The sequence below is a fragment of the Crocodylus porosus genome, unplaced genomic scaffold (genome assembly GCF_001723895.1).
Source record: "Crocodylus porosus isolate Cpor-Errol unplaced genomic scaffold, CroPor_comp1, whole genome shotgun sequence".
NCBI classification, from domain to species: domain Eukaryota; kingdom Metazoa; phylum Chordata; order Crocodylia; family Crocodylidae; genus Crocodylus; species Crocodylus porosus.
The window spans coordinates 35331222-35345494 of record NW_017728909.1 but is presented as its reverse complement, the minus strand read 5'-3'; positions in this window follow the sequence as shown (position 1 = coordinate 35345494).

Below are 14273 nucleotides of genomic sequence, written 5' to 3'. Positions count from 1 at the left end.
ATATATATATATATATATACACACACACACACACACACACGCACATATAAAAGATACAAGGTTGTCTGCATAAATTCTTGAGCTCCTTTGGCTTCCAAAAAGGAATCCCATCACAAAGGAATTTTTAAAAGTATTGTTGGGTGTATTGAATAAGAAAGTAAATAATAATAAAAAATAACCCATCACTGCTGCTTGTGAAATATCCAGCCCTCGTTCAACACTTCACATACTTCACATTCTAAGTATTCTTAGAACTCCCAATACGATACCTTCAGCCTGTGATGAATGTCATGCGCCTGTTTATTTTTCCCTTGAGAAACTGAAAGGGTAAAAAAAAGATCACAACTAAACAAAAGCATATCAATAACAGGAAACTGTTGGTGAGAAATACCCTGATCTTCCTGTAAACTCACGTCACCACATTCCCCAGGGACAAAGGTGCGTGAACAGCATGGTAAATAATTATGATTTAATATGAGGCCTTGCAATGCTGTTTACAGTTTAACAACAAAAAGGAATTGTTTCTCAAGGCGCAAAATAAGCAAATAATAGAAACACGTATCAATATAATCAGGAAATGATGATGTTATGTCTGGGTCAGCTGCTGAACAGAGATTGCAGTCTATCAAAGTATCAACTCAGTATCTGCCTGGACCATAGAGAACATCAGTGATAGGAGAATTCACCCTGTTTTAAATGCTAATGAGCTGACTGATCATTTTACAAAAGAGATGGGGACAGCATTCTGATAAAAGACTTGCTGTAGCTGACATGCTTAAAGAAAGCAACACCTGTTATTTGTAGAAAGCATCTTGGAGGATTTCTTGGTGCATTTCATGTTCTACTACTAAAAATTAAATAAAGAGGGATACAGGTAGTAACATCTGGCTATTCTCAGGAAGATTATTTTGTTGAATTCAGCCAGCAAATCACAAATAAGCATTCCTTGGTTTTCAAGCCCAAGACCACACATTTCTCTGTGTTTTTACAGCAGGTAGTGACACCTCTGAATTTCTTTTTTAAAATACGCTTTAGCAAAGGGACAAAAAAGTACACAGACGTCAGTTCTGTAGCCATTTTATATAAAAACGTTTTAGAGATAACTAGGCAAAATGACACATACAATTTAATTATACAAAAGCCAGGTAGAACAATACAGTCTTTGTTAGAAGACTGTTCTTTATAGTGGAAGTGTTGTGCAGTTTGTAAAGGTACTTGCAATCCTCATGTACAGAAAATAATTTCAAACTACAGCCTGATGGATTTTAAAGCTAAGTGGGGTCAAGTCAGGTCATTGCTTGATTGAGAAAACTTCCTAGGTGCCAAGTGAAATAGTACCATTAATTTAACAAGTTGCATTTTTTGCTCTGACTTGGTACTGAACTCAAGAATTAACATCTGTATTCTTTTCAGTGCTAGCTTGAGCTGACCCACAAATGTTCTTTAAAAATTCTGTGAACGAATGAAGTTTTGCAGAAAATGTTTCCATTTACTTAGACCCAAATCAAAGGTATGATGATCTTTAGGCATGAAACACCCATATAATCAGTGTTTTGCTTATTAGACAGTCATGCATGTGCTTCTTCAATCACAGGCTGCAATTTGTACTTCCATATCATACCTCCATTAAATAAAAATGAATATAATTTTGGTTAACTTTGGACTGAGTCAGGTTACCATTCGTCTTAAACTGCAGTCAAAGCAATGCCAAATATCTTAACAGATGCTAATGCTTTTTATCTGTGCTTTGCATCACATTCCTCAAAGAGAAGGTTGCCAGAAAAAAAAAGTGCACAGGTTTTCCAAAACTTCTATTGGGAACAATGCACAATAGGAGTTATTTTTTACCGTTAGGAACTTTACCAGGAACAAAACCCAATTCAAGTGAAATGGAACAGTTTATCATGATGTAGGTCAATGGTTTGTACACTGAAATGACATTCTGACCAGGCATAGAACTAGAGCTGCAGGAGATTCTTTGGAAGAATAACTTGTTTTCTGAAAAAATGCGCTTTTCGGGGTGACCATAACTATTTGCAAACTTGGGTCAAATTCGGTAAATAGTTTCAGCCAGAAAGACTGGAAAATATCCATTTAATTAAAAAAAAAAGTCCATCTGCTGCATTTTAAAATTTTGTTTCAAAACAATGTTTCCAAACCACTCTTAGCTCAACTGACTTAGAAATATTTTAAAGATACAAAAATGAAATCCCTGAAAGTAAGATAAAATCTTTTGTGTTGGCTCTAACAACATGTTTTATTCTACTCAAAATATTGGGAGATTTTGTTATGGCAAGAAAGCATAACCTCTTTTGTTTCTAGTTGACCCCAAATGATATTTTTCAGATTTCTTCATTCAACTACTGAAAATATTAGTTACTCATTCAGCTCTAGATGCCACACTTCTCATTTGCATGCACTTTGGGGATGATCACTTCTTTAATTGATTATTAATTGACTATTTCCAATAAATCATAGACAAAAAAGAGTAACACTGCCATAAATTTTCCTTTCAGTCATAGAAAAATATAAAATACCACCACTTTGATAGCACCTTTCATAACAGTATTTTAAAACACCATGAACAGAACTCTACTTTCTGTAGTTCATTTAAATGGCAGTTTTCTAGGCTAGGGACAGAAATTACACATAAACCAGTATAAGTGATCGGAAACCAACTCAAATCTGTAACACAACAGCAGTCCAGTGCACATAAACCACTTTCAAAATGGCCAAAATGGGTTTAAGATAAACTTGGATAGATGTAGTATCAGAGTTAACTGGTTTAGGTTAAATTAGTTTATTGAACTTCTGTCCCAGATGCCCTTCAGATTCAAGTTAACTCAGTCCCCCAGAATCCCAGGATGATTTGCACCTCATCCACAGGGTGGACTGGCTAGCCTTGGCCCAAGCTGTCTGCTCCAGCAGATCACAGAGATGCGCTCTAGTGCCGTGCAGCTTTTCACTTGGGGCACTGCAGGCATGTGGCTGCATTTCTGGAATCAAAAGTGAAGGTCTGTTCACTTTTTTACTGGTTCAATCTAAGCAGTTTAGACTAATCTGCAAAGATTGACTTGATTCAGCTTTGAGCTTTTTGACTGTCTGTACTTAGCCCGAGTCATTAGGACACTTGACCAGAAAACAGGACACCTGTGAAGCAGGATAAGTGAAAAGGGGACAAGCTAATATCTGACATTTGGCCTGGTGGCTGCCCTGTGCTGGGAAGTCATCAAGATGCTGATTCCAATCCCCACTCACTGAGAGGGATGTAGAATCTGGATCTCCTGCTGTTTGCTGGTCGTATTCCCTAAGCTCTTGGCAATGTAGGAGTGCCCTGGTCTTACACTCACTCAGGTATGCTATGCGGGCCAGTGTGCAGCCTACAGTGCTTGTTCAGTCTACATATGCATGCTTATGCATTCACAGTGCAGAAGTGCCAAAATGACCCAGCTACATGGCTATAAAACTGACATTCAGATATACAAAGGGAAGTACAATTCTCCCCTTTAGGACCTGCAACCAAATTGCAAGGCAGGCTTGTGAGTTAGATAATAAATTGTATGCAATTCCTATTTTATGTCAAGAGAAGCCAACACAAAAAGTGGTGACAGAGCCAGAAGAAGGAATAAATCGCATATAACCTGAAAAATTCTCAGATACTACAGTAATAAGCAGCAGAATAAAACCCTATGACTGTCAGATAATATTCCCCAACTTCTTGAACTTGTTGAAAATATTATTTGCAAATGAATATGAATAAGCTCGAGTTGCAAAGTTCAAATATTTTATCTTTCAACAAATGCAAATTGTCAAAGGTTACTTACACAATATGTACCAAATTTCTCAGTGCTGGCATCTATACTGTTAATATGAAGAAGAGAAAGTGGAGAGCTTTTCTGCACAGCCATCCTGCTATCACTTCAATAGGGGAAGGTTTTATAATATGATTTGGTGCAGGCAGGGCAGGGAGCAGCAGCAGAGATGGCAGGGTCTCCCTGCTCTGGCAATGGACAACACAAGCCCCGAAGACTGAGGGACGCCAGGGACCAAGACGCCTCAGGCAATGCTGAGGTAGAGCAACACCACAAGCTACACTCGGCGGTGTGAGGGGAACAATGGCTTGGAGAAAGGGGCCATAGCAGACCCAGGGGAAACAACGGGTCATATTCCCGGATACTCCCAGGTACCAGGTCCAGGAGATGGGTTGGCGGCAGAAGAGGCGGAGATACTCTGAAGCAGGGGCTTTGAGGGGATCTCATCGAAGCCTGGCAGTGGGACCGAAGGAACCACCCAAGAGGCCACCCAGATCCTTACTTTGTTTTGGAGGCCAGGCAGGCACATACAGTATCAAAGTAATAATGTGAGAGGGAAGAAATGAATAGTTTAAATCCCATGCTTGCTAATTATCCAGCATACCCACATCTTGGGTGCACTAAGATGTGAAACAAATATGGGGTCACACTGGCCAAGGTTTTCAAGAATATCAGTCCAAAGCTAGGCATCTCGCTCCATATTTAGGTTGATTTCCAGTCCAGTTTTTTAAACACAATAAATACCCAGCAACTTTGAATGAAATTAATGGGAACTACTTGGTGTTTGGGACTTTCTCAAACTGTACAAATGTTCAAGAAGTTTTGTTTCATGCTGGAAGCTGAAGACCTCAGAACATGTTCTCTGTGAGATGCTTCCATCAAAAAATACAAAATACTTGCTTTTTCCTTTTATTACATTTTTCTCTTGAGCAGTATTACACTATCTTGGGAATATCTCACAAAGAGGTAGATATATGAAAGGAAGAAGTGTTCTAAATATGTCTCTTTCTGAAGTCATGCTGCAATTCAGCAGTTAAAAACAACTACAAAGCACGGGCCTGATCTTCCTCACGTTGGCAAATCCCCTATTGACTGTGCAAGTGCAGGATTAGGCCCTAAGTGATTGGATGGTGGCTGCATAAAATTATGCAACCTCAAGCAAAACCAAACATGTTAAGAATGCCTTTTTAGTGAATGGCTTCTGATACCAGGGAGATGTCCATAACAGCAGGCATCTGTGAAGTCAAACAGGCGTGGAATATTAAGACCCACCAGGAGTCCCTTTCCTGGCTTTAATAATTATTGTTGGACTGTATGGCTGAAGGCTGTGGTTTATTTTTTTTAACTCTATGACACATTTAATGGAAAAATGACTACTTGCAACCTAAGACTATTCAAAAGTCAACTATCAAATGACTAATTCCGATTTTTTCTATATATAAAACCGCATCCACACAAAGGAAACCAGTTGCTTTCTTAATAGAGTCTGCACTCCTTCAGAATTACAAAAATATCTTGCTTGGACTATCAAACATCATATTTTATGAGTATTGGTTTTATAGTCCATAAGCTAAGTCAGGAATGGGGTGGAAAATATTACATATGCTTGCAAAATGTACTATGTTGGGTAGAACTTCAAATACAAAGGGGGTTGTTCTGCTCTTGCTGTGTTCAGCTTTATAGCAGTGTTGTTCCATTAGTTTCCATAGAGTCACAGGAGTGAGAGAAGAATCTAGGTCGGGGTTCAATCCATTCTTTTTCAGGAAACACACATACACAAGCAGTTAGGTATGAAATCTTCTCTAAGGAATAACTTCAGGTTTGGAACTAGCTTTTACTATGATTAATGAAGAATGCAGAAAATGAATAAAAAAAGAGGAAATCATTTCTAGTTTTAAGATGCTGGGTAATGTCCATCTAGACGTGACTCCTCAGGCAGCAAACAAATCAAAAATAAAGAAAAAAGAACAGAGTACTGCCAGGAAAAGTGAAAGTATATACAGGATTCAGCTGCCAAATGTATGTCTTGTGCATACAGGACTGAGCAAAGCCCAATGAACCTGTAAATCTATTTTCCAAATATTCCATTTGTTCTACCTATAAGATTAAAAGAGCATGGCAAAGCTAAAATACATCAGACACACTGTTTAAAATTGAAAGCACTTGCAGAAATGACTTTAGAATTTGTTAAACCAGGTATGTCAAACTCACCCTTACTGGATCTGGGTCTTCTCACGGCAAATCTGCAGGGCCAGTAGCAGCTGTGACTGGGTCCGTGGCAGGGGTCCAGATGCAGCAGCCAGGATCTGGGGGCAAGGTCTGGCCTCAGCAGGGTCGAGCGGCCATAGAGTGAGCAAGGGCTGTATCTGCACAACTCTCTTGCCTAGCCTGCCACTACCAGCCACTTCCATAGGGTCTAGAGGCCCCGAATTCTGTGGCGAACTTGTCACTGGCGTGGCATCATGTTGGATCAAGTGTTGTAAAGTCAAAACTGGCATTGTAAAGTTGAAACGGTGTCAATTTATAAACGTAAGCGCGAAATGTTGTAACTCAAAACATTGTAAGTCAAGGACTGCCTGTACCTCCATGTTGAACTAAATGCTGTACAAGTCTTCAATACACAGAACAAATCTATGTTCTTCACGAAACCTATCTTATTGGAAAAAAAGGAAAAATATTTCATTTTATTGGGGTCAGGGGCATGACTGGCATGTCAAAGATCTCCCTGTAACATAAATGTAATCCCTCTTGCTCATGTGTGCCTTAGTGAAATAGTTCTAAGCGATAAAATGAATGATCAGGGAACTGTTATGCAGTCTATTGAGTAGTTATGCTTTATATGGCATATACAACAAAGATAGATGTATAGTCATAGTTACTGCAGCAACAGTATGACATTGTATGTAAATATGAGGAACAAAATCTTTTTTTTCCCTTTAGTGTGTTCTTTTTTGTCCCTTCACTAGTCTCCCCTAGCTCTTTTACTTGCCTACCGCATTTCCTCTCTCCTTATTTTCACGTGACTTAAAATCCCACCTTCTCTTTCTGTTTCACTTTTTAAACCTACTCTTCACCTTTCTGGAGCCTTATAAAAGTCAGGCCTTTTCCCACATTAGCATCCAAACTCCCTCTATTCTGAAACAATCTCTGCTTGTTTTTTGGCTCCAGTGTTGCTATGGTAAAGTGCTTTCCATGCGGAAACTGTTTCAAAGAGAAGACACATCTTTAAAGAAGGCAGAACATCCTGGATATAGTTCAGCAAACAACCCTGGAATACAGCAGGTTTGGCCTCGATTCTTACTCCTAACACTAATTCAGCTCTACCTGTGTTATGTTGGGAGCCACAGTGCAAGTGTGTCTCCATCTGCAACAATTATATTTAATGCTACACTGACTAGACCTACTCTGAGCCAGGTTAGAGGCGAGCTTTTAGGATGCAATTGTCATCTAGGGACTTGTCTATACCAGGGGTTCCAATGTCATTAATGCTGGTAGAGTTGACCCTGCCTTGTTAACAGTGGGAAACTGTTAGACAATATCCCCAAGGCCAAAGTTTATGTACATAAGAGATTTTTGTTTAAAAATAGCATTCATAAAAGCCAAAGTGAAGAAACAGCAGTAATACGGTTATTTTGAGACTACCACGGCAAAGAAGAATGCAGACAGTTCTCTTAATATTTAAAAATATATCATATCATAAGGGGCGCATATCATAAGAAACACTCATTGTTGGATCTCCTAATCCCCTTGTCAAAAGCAGTCTTTCATGAATGAGAGTGGATTGATATGACAAGGGCAGTTATCAAGAATTTGACCAACAAATCCAACAAGACTTAATAGCAATGGTATATACTGTACCATGAGGCCAGATTATTGAAAATACACCTACGGGGGAATTCTGTTTCCCTTTGTGTGTCAAAATGGCAGTGTTCTAGCTGCCTACGTGGCATTTTTAACCCTTTTCCACAGGTAGCAATCTAACTTCAACAGCTGTGAGACAGTAGAAATACGTGTACAGAGATTAAGCATGCTCAGTAGGCTACACATTGGTCAGGTACCTGTGCAACTATGTATGCACATGTCTGAATGTAACTCCTGGAAAAAAACTCCAACCAATGTTTTTAGTGGTTAAGGCATTCATTCAGGTTTTAGGCCATCTTTGCCTGGAGAAGGCTTGAATCTGTATCTGTGACTTCCTAGCACAATGCTCAAACCACCATGCCACAGGTAAGGCATTACCTAGACAGCTCTCCAGTGCTCCTGTTGAAGCTGAGCTACTGCACCTTGCATTTACTAGTCAACAGATAAAATGGAGGAATCCAGTAGGAAAACTTCTAGTGCCAGTGAGAAGCCAAGGCCTACTCCCTTTAAGGCTGGCATTCATCTCACCAAGTTGCACACACTCTAGCTTGTGCTCTTCCTAAAGCACTAGAGGGGCAAGTAGATAATGTCTACTTTGTGGTGTGGTGTGGTGCTTAGAGTACTCTGCTGAATATTATTCAAACCCTCTGTGGGTGAGGGAGGCCTAGAAGCAAGGTATCTGGCTTTCTGGGCAAGTCCCCTAACTGCTCAGCAATTTGGGCTGAACCATAAGTGGATTCTCCACTCTTTCACAGTCTGGAAAGGAGGATTTCTGTCCGGCTTCATTTTTGGGACAGATGTGTACATCCACAATAGGTATATGTATGTAGCCATATGGCTGCCCAGCCAGTGCAGAACCTACTGTGCGAGTTCAATCCATGTGTGCACATTTATGTTTCATGGGAAACAGAACCACAATTTGAGTGTAAGTGCCAAAAACAGCACAAAAGGAAACAGAATTCTGCTCTGTGTTCTTTTACCAGTGATAGAAAACCCTGCTAAAAATAATAAGGTACATGTGAATATGTTGATCAGATAAAGATGCAAATCCATGAAAAGGAACAGTGTTTCAGACTTCTCCCATCATGTATTTCATCCATGGGACTCAAAAGGCTCTACAAATCAAGGTAATTGCTATAACCCCAGTTTACAAATGGGAAACTGCAGCACATCCTTGCTCAGGGTCACACAAATCAGCCAGTGACAAGTCCCAGCTCCCAGTGATATCCAATCCACAGAAAAGTGCTCCCTCCTCAGAGCCAGCAGCTGGGAATGAACTGGCACAGATTCAGCAGGTTTGGACAATGGATGAGATGAAACACTCAAGCTGTTACAAAAAATGTAACCACAATGTTAAAAAACAGCAGAGCATTCACACTGGGGTGTAAGACACTGAAAGATCTGCCAGACTGAATGACTCAAATTCATGCTTGAAAAGTCAAGAGGAAACTCTTACAATTGATCCCATACCTCTTAAGAAAACTTAGGGAATTAAAAAAAAATGTAAAAACTATATTGCTTTTTTGGTATAAATAAATATCCTGGCAGGGAAATTTTGAACCACAGGAGATGATAAATTACCTCTGGCCAACAGAGATTAAGAAAATAAAGAAAGGAACATTGAAGCTCTGACAAACACTTGCTTCTGCAGCCAGTCAAAATTATGCTCTCTCAAAAATCATCTCTCAATCCACCACTCTGACCATGTCACTGCAAAAGTCTCCAGCACATCCTATTTCTTCACATTTAATTTCTCTGCATTAAAGTCAAACCTCTTGAATGACAATTTGGCTTTTCTCAAGGCAATGGAAAAACTGTCATTGCCTTTCAAGGGGAGAGGGTTCTGCCTCTTGCCCTTGAATTCAACATTATACATGATTCAGCTACCACCTGGTATTCTTTACACTACTCCTCTCCCCCTTTGCTCCATCAAGGACCCCAGGTTTGATTCTTTTTTGCCTCCTTTTCACATAAGTATTTCACTGTCTCTTTTTCCATCCTACCTCAGGCTACCTGGAATGCCTCTGCAGAACTCATGTGCCAAACCAGAGTCCCTGCCTCATTTAAATCCTTTCTTAAGACTCTTTTCTGCAGCAAAGCCTCGTCTTACTGTCTCTTCAGCAAGATACCCAGCACACTCTTGATATGAACAAACAAATGTATGAAAATGATGAAGTGAAAGTCAAAATTAGAATGAAAAGACTAGCATAAGGTAAACTAAAATTTCAAGGAAATGATACAACTGGGAAAAGATAAAACAGGCCTTAAAGGTGCGTGAGATAAATAAAGACATCCAAATTTTAACTGCCATAAGGATACACTAATGGATGATACTGTAAACAAATACGTCCACAGCAACGTACAAAATAAAGATGCAAAACCAGCCCACCAACTAACACAAATAATCCTTCTGAAGTTAACATGAGAAAAGGTGATAAACTGGTCCAGAAAGAAGGCATGAGGGAAAAGAGAGAGAACTATTGCTCACTGGCTCTGATCCAACCATTTTAATAATCCCAAGACACTCAAGTAGGTATAAAACCATCCAGAGAGGTATTAATTGAATCATAGAATCATAGCAAATTAGGGTTGGAAGAGACCTCAGGAGATCATCTAGTCCACGCCCCTGCTCAGAGCAGAACCAACTAGATCATCTCAGCCAAAGTTTTGTCTAGCCAGGTTTTGAAAACCTCCAAGGATGGAGCTTCTACCATCTCTCTGGGTAACTTGTTCCAGTGTTTTACTACCATCCTAGTGAGAAAATTCTTCCTAATATCTAACCTAAACTTTCCTTGCTGAAACTTGAGACCATTGCTCCTTGTTCTGTCATCTGCCACCACTGAGAATAGCCTGGCTCCCATCCTCTTTTGAACCCCCCTTCAGGTAGTTGAAGACTGCTAGTAAGTCTCCTCCTCTTGAGACTAAATAAGACCAGTTCCACCAGTCTTTCCTCATAAGTCAAGTCACCCAGCCCCCTCACCATTTTGTTGCCCTTCACTGGACTCTCTCCAGTTTGTCCATGAATGTTGGAACACAGTCGTAACACAGTAAGCCCAGGAACATACACACAACAGGATCAGGATAAGAGTCCAATCAAGTTGCAGATTTCAGTACAACAGATAGCAACAGCAAGGTTGATTGAAATAAGAACAGCTTATGCACAGTAATGCTGTGAAATTAATTTAGTTGCAATTTGATAAGCTACCTTACTTGCAGAGTAGAAAGAACATGCAACTGCAGCTTTAATAAAAGTTGTAAGACCAGGAACCCCAAGGCTTCAACAAAACAATTGTAGAAACTTCCCTCACTTCAGGAATGATGTAAGAAACTGTGCGCCAAAGCAATCTAGATCCAATAATGATGAGTACAAGCCACAGAGTCCCTTCACTGCAACTGCAAATTGCAGTCACTCAGCCACAGATTGGTAAAAGCAGACTGAGGAGAAATTGCTGAAGATTGATATCAAAAAATCAGTCAAAGGAAGGAAACAAGTTATATTAGCAGAAAAAAATTAAAGGAAGAGATGCTGATCATAATATATGAAGGAATTTTTTTCCCATTTAAGTACTTAATTTGGCTTTATAGCCTTATTTTTTTTGGACTGCCAACTACCCTACCTAGTTATCCAGACTAGCCATACAACCCAATGCAGTGACACTTTTCTTTAGAAGGTAAATAAATGAAATACACTTTCAGGAGGCCACTTCTGCATATGTTACCAGGAGACATTGCCCCAGGTCTTCTGTGACAGAATCTGATTCAGAAAATTACTTTCTGGGGATGTAGAGAGTGCCGCTCTCTCACAACCATTAGAACCCAGAGTTCCTCACAACTGTGCCTCATATTTTCCTTGCTTCATTTGGCCTGTGCAAAGTGGGAACTTCAGTCCTTGCCCAAAGCAACCCCTATTTTGCATAAAATTATCTGACAGTATCTATCTAATGAGAAGTCTAGAATTATTTTCTTATTAATTTTTCTGTTGGACTTTGGCTGATGACAGGTTCTTTCTGCCTTGGCAGATGCAGAAATCAGGGTTTGGGACTTGTTCTCATGACACATTACCCTCAGGGCAATGGTTCTCAACTTTGTTAGGCTCCAGGCAGTCCTCAGACAATGCCAGCTTTTAGTTTTTACTTGTTTCTTGACAATGGAAAAGCAATAGAACAATTCTTCTGTTGCAAAGAAATCCAGAAAGACCATAACAGATTAGAATGTTTTTGACTCTATGGTTTCTTATTTGAACTCTCTGCATTTACCTTGTCAAGCATGTATAGGTTGTAGCAGGAAGCCCCCTTTGTTTCTCCCCAAAATCTCTGCCCTGTGACAATGTGATTAGGATGGGCCCAGCAGAGGAGACACACTTTACCCTATCTCTTTAGGTAACCTGAGCTGGCTACATTCCTGAGGGAGGGGGGAAACCTGCTCCCTCTGCCTACATGATGGGTATCAGCTACCTGGGTGAGAGACATCTACCTGGTGGGCTAGAGTCTGCCCGGCAACTAGTGATGTATTTCAAATTGGTTGGCTGACAGCCAACTAGAGCTGGCCTCCACTGGACCAGGTGAATGAGGTCACAGGGGCTATATAAGTTAAGACTGCCCAGGAGGAGGGGGCAGCAGCCATGTGGGGGACACAGAGGAGCTTTACCATCTGAAACTGGCTCTCTTCCCCAAACTCACGAGCTAGAAATGACCTGCCTCCAGAGGGAAACTTCACCTGCCTTTGGAAGATGCTTGTGAGTAAGCTACTCGAGATCTGATTAGATAGCTAGCTGGCAGTAACTCAGATGCATGATCAAAAGGCTACCTCAGCCAGACTGTTTGCTCTTTAGGATTTCTAGGATATTGCTCAATCTTGTACCCTATTTTCACCATACCCCTGTAATCAATAAAGTTCTCCTTTGGACCGGTGTGGGAGACTTATTGGGGGGTGGGTCTAAATTATGCCCAAGAGACCCCTTAGGTCTGCAAACTAAGGGAGACTTTCCTTTTTGCCCCCGACTTGGGGAAGCGCCTCAAGTGCCTGTACTGGGTCAAGTACCTGTCAGACTTTTGGCCTGTGTTTCTGTGAGGACGCAGGGCCGAGAGTGAGTCCCTTCTCGGGGTGGTGGCAGCTACATTACCCCCAGGCTAGTGAGTGTGCTCCAGGAAGGGGGTCAGCCAGACGTGAGGCACCCCTAGGGAGGCACTCGGAGCCTGGAAGGTGGTCGGGAGCAGGGAGGTGGGCGGCTTAACGCAGGAGCGCCCCCTACTGGCCCGCCTCACAGGTATTTGCATACCTGTAACAGGGAAACCCAACCCTGTTAGTGCCAGAGGAAGGGGGAGCAGGAAGGAACAGCGACAACAGAAACCCAAACCCTGAAGTCCTCAGACTACTGAACAGCTGAGGAGTACTGCAGGACAGAAGAAACAAGCTGATCATTGGGCTGAGTAGAAACCCCTGGACCCATTTTCAAATGCTGTGCTCATGTGACCAGGGTGTGTGGCTTTGGGGCATATGAACTCAGCTTCTGGGCTTAGGCTGGTAGTCTATGCAGGGTGAGGAGTGGTGGACAAAACTGGTGGCTAGAAAACAAGGGAGACTCTCTGGAGATTGGGGGAACAAGCCAACTCTTTAGGGTAGGTGTAAGGCAGCAATTAGATACCTAAGGCAGGTGTGTGTGTCTGAGTTCAAACCAAGTGGTTTATGCTTTGTGTTATTGCTTTTGCTTTGGAGCTTATCTGTGACTAGAGGACCAGACTGTAGTTTGTAGGGCAGGCAGCAAAGTGCCTAAGATGCTCTGTGTTGAGACCTGCTCTGGGCAGGGGCATGAGGAATTGAGATTGAGCAGCTGAGGTATGGGTCAGTGGGCCAGGGCTGAGGGTTTCAACACGAGCAAAAGGACCAAATCTGGGAAGGCTAGAGCCTGAACAAGGGTTTAAGGCCTGAGGGCCCCATTGGTTGGGGTGGGGGGGAGTGGGGGCATGGAACTGTAACCACGTGACATATGCAAGGCATGGGGGTGACTATCAGGACAGCTGGAAACTACAGTTAGACCTAAGGGTCCATGTCTAGGATCTGTACAACCCTGATTGCTTGAAAAGTAGAGGAACCCTGAGGGTTGTTTTAGAGGAGAAACATACCCTGTGGAGCCACGGCTAGGGAGATTCCCTGAGGAATGAGTGGGGTGGAGCAGCCTTGTGGATGGAGCTCGGGCTGGGAAGCCACAGGGACCAAAGCCTCCCCCATGTAATTACATCAGGGATAGCAGGTGAGAGGTAGGATGTTATGGGGAGGCTAGAGAGCAAAGTGGAACAAATGGGACTGTTCTGGGGGGAAGAAAAGTGCTACGGCTGGCCTCAAAAGTTAGGTCGTGTCACAATATCCAACAGTACAAATAGCATGCAGCACATCTAAAAGAATGTTGTGGCACCTTCACGTATCACAGCAGTCTGGCAAAGAATCACTCCTTAGGGACTTGTGCCCTTTAGAAGGGCTCCCCTGCAGAAGACCTATGGGATCAACAAGTGGAATGCAAGGCAGCTAAGCGTATGCTGAGCTTGAGGCACATGAGTACCTCTCTCAAATACTCAACTGAGGCATAAATAAAGGAACTAAAAA